General features: G+C 45.4%; 1 pseudogene; it reads right to left on the bottom strand.

Moving 5' to 3' along the window:
• Positions 1-692: 692 nt before the first annotated feature.
• The window catches only part of LOC144120373 (uncharacterized), a 79808-nt pseudogene continuing 74068 nt past the window's right edge, over positions 693-6432 (bottom strand).

Here is a 6432-nt window from a genome sequence, read left to right as displayed (position 1 = left end):
CACAATAAAGAGAACACAAACTGCTACGTATTGCTTTGCAGTTTTTTATGGGGTGCGTGAGGTCACAGAGCATTTGCATAATTCATTTTACTAAAGAGGAACCCTGCATTTTTCCATCCATTTTTCAGAGTAGGTGGCCGCCCTTCAATGGCATAAAACATAACATATCACTTTGTAGACTCGAAGACATGCAAAGAAACCACAGTATATTAAACACACTTGTGACTAAACTGTGGACTAGGTTATAATAAATAATTGTCACAAAGAACCACTTATTTCACTGCTGCAGGTACAGAAATGCACAAGGAATCCACTGCACAAATTGCATTGCACAATAATATAGACACTAATCAATAATACATAATAGACATTGCAACAATAGTACAATAATAGACACTGCACAAGAGCACATACAGACAAAAGGTGTGACAAATAAGTCATTCACCTACCACAGCAGGCACTGTCTGATGTTCAGCTCAGTAAAGAAAACAACATTGCACTTAATTGCCAAAATACTTTAAAATTTCAGATTAAAACAAAGAACTGTCATTTAAACCCTGGGCTAGAAAGCATGCAGGACGCAAACAAAGGAAGGCTCATTGCACTACAACAGGCAGAAGTCCGCCAAAGAAATCACATGAGGAAACTGCAATAAGATACCTGCAGTGCAATTTAAAGTAATTAAATGGGCGGTGTACAAGTTATGGACAATTACTTTTCAAGAAAGATTTGGGCTTTTCTGTTTTTGCCTTTTGTTCTTTTATAATATGAAGTTGATCATTCCTTTGTTTGCATAAGTTGTTAAGCATTATGTTTGCTGCACACTTTGCAACAAGTGTGACAAGGAGCTCGTAGGCATGCCCATTTTCACATGCATCTATGTCCTCAAGCCTCGGTAGAGAGTTGAGCGTCAGTTGCCGAACGACATTCCTTTGGTTGGGCCCATGGAGAAATTGTGTGCAGGCACTTTGTGTCACAAGCTTTGTAACTACAACCTCCGTGTACATGACTATTGTAATCGCAAGGGCAGAGGGAAATTTGAGTCCAGTTGTGTGATTAAGGAATGGGTGTCTTCTTCTATTTCCGTCTCACTTCCGGTAACAACGAAGTGTCCTCGGCAACTTTCACACTTTAAAACTTTCATTGTAGCATGCGCACAATACCCGCCAACATAACCAATAACTGGCATTCGTTCTCTGAGTGCATCAAGGTCACTGTCTACAACTTGAACACTAAAGGAGGTTCCTACATCTCTGACACTGTCTCTTCGATGTTTCTGAAGTCATCAGTGCTCATCTTTGGCAGGGAATTTTGAAGGCGAATCCTGCCCTCTGTCTCACAAAGCTGTTGAACAGATATGTGGTACTGCCCACCAGCCATTTGCCGGAACTATCCAAAACGGCTCTCGAGAGGATCCGTTTAAACTTTCCCTAGTAGTACGTACTTAAAATGAAGTTCACTTATGCAGTACTTTGCCAATGCCAGTAAGGAATGAGCAGATAGCCTTAGGGCACACAATGTGTCCTGGGGAAAGGTCCCCAGTGGCATGCCCATAAAATTCCCAGACGTCAAGCCAGGTAATGAAACCATTCAGAAAAGCTACTTTTGGATCATCTGTACTGCGAGACCTGGGTTCTTCGTAAACAGTACGATGATGGAAGCCTTTATTTGGCGTTTTTACGTTGACAATATTCCAACTGCGAAGAATGATATTGATGAAATCTGCTGTTGCTTCCACATGTTGAAAATCAGCTTCACCACTGCGAGCTGCCAGGGCTGTCGCTACGTGCAGATTAAAAACCTGCAATACCAGCTTCACATTTTGCCGTTCCACGTTGCTCGGATTAAGTGCCTTGGATGTCAAGCCGTACTAAGACTTTATCAGTAGAGATGACTCCTCTTTATGTATATCTCTCAAATTCTTAAATGAGGCAGTCATTTTACATTCAGGACGAACATCATTGTTTGAAAGCTCGAAGCGTGGGTAGAAAAAGCAAGTCCCCGCATTTTTCTGATTCAGCCAATTGTTTCTGATACACTTCAAAAGATCTACAGCATCTACCACATAAAATAATGGCCGATCTGGATCTGCCGGACGTGGATAAACATGACGAAGCATTGGCTTTGGCAGAAACATCTTCATTACTTTTCTGTTTAGAGAGTTATTGTCACAAACAATGGCTATGACCCTGTACTCAATCTTTTCTAAGCGTATGATCACCTTCTTCAGTATGGCATGAAGTTGGTCGCCCTGTATGGTTTTTACCGGAAGAATGTGTGCTACCTCCTTGAATGAGCTCAGCAGACTTTGTATCATGAACACGTGTACAGATGTGGCTGCCTCGCTGGAATTCACTGCAGCACCACATATGCTGCCCCCTCATAATCAAAACAAGGCTTGATATGAATTTCGTCAAGCATCAACGTCACTGTCTTTTCATGAGGCTGCAGATGTGTAAATCTCTGGGAAACATACTGAAGAAACGTTGCATCACAAGAATCAATTTCTGGGAACATTGTAAAGATGAGCACCTTATCCTAATAGTGCTCGGATGGGGCAAGGCTAGTGTACTTGTTTTTCTCAAATACTTGTAGGCATGCGGCGATATTGTGTGCAGAATGCATGCAAACACCATTACCTGCGTGCTGTACTGAATACGCTCTGCAGAGAGAAGTGTTAGCTGTTCCTTTAAAAATTTCACAGCCCCTTTCTTGTTGTCATTAATGCTTGCTTCCAATTTGTCTAGAAGGGAATTCACTGCGAGCGACAAGTGGCGAGAAGTACAACGCTCGCCAGACTCGTCAGACAGCATGCACAGGTTGTTCAAAATTTCTAGGGGGGAGGCAGACGGTGAAAGGGGAGCTGCGTCTCACCCATCACCCATACTCTCTGACGGGTGCAAATAAAGTGCTTCCTCTCTCTCTCTACAACAAGAAGCTTACTTTGCAAACCGAGTGTGGTACAACAGCGCTACCAATATTCTTGATCGCAGATCCTTGGTAGCAGGCTGAGACTTGGAGGTTTTCGAACACTGTTAATGACGCCTTCAACCAAGGTTCACTATCGTTGGTGATGGTCAAAAACATCATACACTTTTCTTTATGAATCACAGTCCACTCCACTGACAATGAGGCCACTTGCAAGCGCGCCTTTAGTTCTTAGAATGACGAAAATTGGTCTCTCTCCTGCTCCGCTTCATATGACGCCAGTAATCCTTTGACCGCACGGGCGAGTTGAGAAGGTTCTAGTCGGCTCCTCTTAGCATCAGGTGCTTCTCTCTTGCTGCTGTCTGGTGCTGAAAGGTACGAAGGGCAGTTGGGAAATACGGTAGGCACCGATCCACGGCGTAACCGCAGTACTGGAAATCGAACTGTAAGAACATTTCCTCTTCTTGAATCCGTGTACGATGCCGTCGTCTCGATGCATGAAGCGTCGAAATTATTGGCGCAAACCTGCACAAACGTACAAACGTTTCGTAAGCATCTCAGAATCCATTTATTAAAGTAGTCATGCTAGCCCCTTTGTCTATAAGCGTGTTTGCATCAAAGAAATGTGGCCACAATCAATCTATCTGGGATTCGGAAGTATCACAATAAACGTGCTGATTAAGTAAAAGCAACCAGGAGCACATACTAGTACCATAAACATTACTTATCTTAGTGTACGAAGTGGTCATGAAGTCCTTCCTTGGAATGGCGCTTAACCAGTTCTTAAAAGTGTCGTCGTCTTTTGGGGAAAAAAAAACACTTGTATCTTCCTGCCCGTATCGTAATTGCCGGTGCAACCCGGCACACAACACTTGTTCGGAATTTTAGTATCCACTGCACATCGCACACAGAAACAAAATTGCCGCAAAACAACGACGAGAGACGACAATCCCGACCACGCCGCTGCAACCAACTGGCCCGCGCGGCGCAGGGAGTGTGAAAGAACAGCAGGGACTAAAATCATGTCGCTGGCGATGCAGCTTTTGCAAGTCTCAGCCTGCCAGATGTGACGTCAAAATTTTGGGCGCGGGCCTGAAAGCTGTTCTGGGGGTAATGCCCCACTCCGGTTCGGTCTAAACAAAATTCGGTAAAATGGGTTCGAACCCGACCGCGGCGGCTGCGTTTTTATGGAGGAAAAACGCTAAGGCGCCAGTGTGCTGTGCGATGTCAGTGCACGTTAAAGATCCCCAGGTGGTGGAAATTATTCCGGAGCCCTCCACTACGGCACCTCTTCTTCCTTTCTTCTTTCATTCCCTCCTTTATCCCTTCCCTTACGGCGCGGTTCAGGTGTCCAACGATATATGAGACCGATACTGCGCCATTTCCTTTCCCCCAAAACCAATTATATATTATATCACATCACCCTCATCTCCAAGCCATCCAGCCAGCCGACTATCTTCTGTGGCGATTCTGGACTCAGCACACATCACACCGAAGATGTCCAGCACACACCATGAGCACACCACTAACATAGCACACCAAACGGCGTTTTCAGAACACTAACACACCACTGCCGTTGTCCGTACAGAGTCATTAATAAACATGTTCGTGTCCACAACCCACTCCCTTGTAAAATCACATAATACCAACAATAGCAACAACCACAGGGTAAATCCCAGAGATACATTAACACAGCAACAACAAGATATATCCCAGAGACATCCAGAACTGACCAGTTAGCTCTATCTCTATACAAGTCTAATTTGTAACATATGACCTCAGTTTTGCTTGGCCCATCCAAAAACGTCTCCCCATTGATTTGTAGTAGAGCTGTAATCCTCTGTCTGCATTCAAATTGGTCTTCTTCAGTACCTCATCCCCTCCTGCGTTTTTCTTCACACTGAACGTGGACACCTCGGCAGCATCACCTGTCTCCTTGGCCACTACCGAACAAGTTGCCCTGGGGGCCTACCGCCGTACGGGACCTTTCTTCATATTTCTTCAACATATTTACATGTAGAACCCTCTTAATGCCATTTATCAATACCTCAAAATCGATATCCATTTTCTTCCATGTGACAAGGTATGGGCCATTCCATTGCAACATTAGCTTATCATGATCCATGGGTAGCAACACCAGAACCCTGTCGCCCGGATTCAGATTTCTGTGAATGGCTTTCTTTTCATAACATCCCTTGAGGCGTTCACGCGCCTTTTCCAGGCTTTGATGTGCAAGCCTGCATGTTTCCTTCAACCTATCCCGCAACTCAAACACGTATATGTATGTGGTCTTGAGATCTGATGCAATCTCTTTATTAGCCCACAGCTCCTTGAGTATTGTAAGTGGACTTCTAAAGGCTCTCCCATATAACATCTCGAAAGGCGAGAAACCAAGACTCGTTTGCGGTACTTCGCGGTAAGCGAACAAAAGAACTGGAGATATTTATCCCAATCAGTAGGTCTCTCCTGGCACATTTTCTTGACCATATTTTTGAGGGTGCCGTTGAACCGCTCTACAAGCCCATTACACATGGGATGGTAAGGCGTCGTCAGTAACTGTCTTACTGACAAAAGGCGGTTAACCTCCTTCATTAGTTCCGATGTGAAGTTCGAGCCCCGGTCACTCAAAATTTCCCTCGGGAACCCATAACGCGAAAACATTTCCACAAGACCCTCCGCCACTTGGATACTGTCAATAGTTCTCAGTGGAATAGCGCCAGGATAACGAGTGGCCACGTCAACTAGAGTAAGCACATATCTATTGCCTTTGGTGGATACTGGAGAGATTGGCCCCACAATGTCAATAGCCACTCGCTGAAACGGTAGGTCGATGGCTGGCATCTTGCCCAGAGGAACGGGACCAACTCTTCCCTTCGGAACTGTGCGCTGGCACACATCACATGAGCGAACCAGGCGCTTAACGTCGCTCTGAACAACCGGCCAAAGGAACTCCTCGGTGATCCTAGACGCCGTTTTTTTAGCACCCTGGTGTCCGGCCATAATGGCGTCATGTCCTAAGCGTAGCACGGTCTCTCGCATATCTCTCGGTAACACAAGCAGTTGGACCCGCCTTCCTGAACTAAATATGCATTCCCTGTGCAGAAGGCCATTTACATATTGATATTCGAAGGACGTGCGACTCTTCTTTCTTTTCACTTTTTCCCTGACTCTTTCGAAGCAGGTCTTCAGGCTCGTGTCTTCTTTTTGCCTAATTGCAATTTCGCCCGGTGTTACGCTCAGGCACATCGTAACAGGAGTAGAGAGCGGACGCTGCGTTGCTCGGGCTGTCACTTGAGCTCTTGTCTCCATGCCGACGAGAAACTGACTGCACCTGTCTGAGCTGTCGCGGGCCTTTCCTCCTTTGGATGTTCTTCACCATCGAGCATCCTCCACTCGAGATCAGGGTCTTCAACGCTTCTTGCGCCCGTAATGTTTCCCAAGATGAGATCGTAGATGGGTTGGTCTGCGCATCTTTCCACTACCTGCCCAGTATAATATGGCGTG

The sequence above is a fragment of the Amblyomma americanum genome, chromosome 2, assembly GCF_052857255.1.
Source record: "Amblyomma americanum isolate KBUSLIRL-KWMA chromosome 2, ASM5285725v1, whole genome shotgun sequence".
Lineage (NCBI taxonomy): Eukaryota > Metazoa > Arthropoda > Arachnida > Ixodida > Ixodidae > Amblyomma > Amblyomma americanum.
This window is presented reverse-complemented; position numbering and strand designations above follow the sequence as displayed.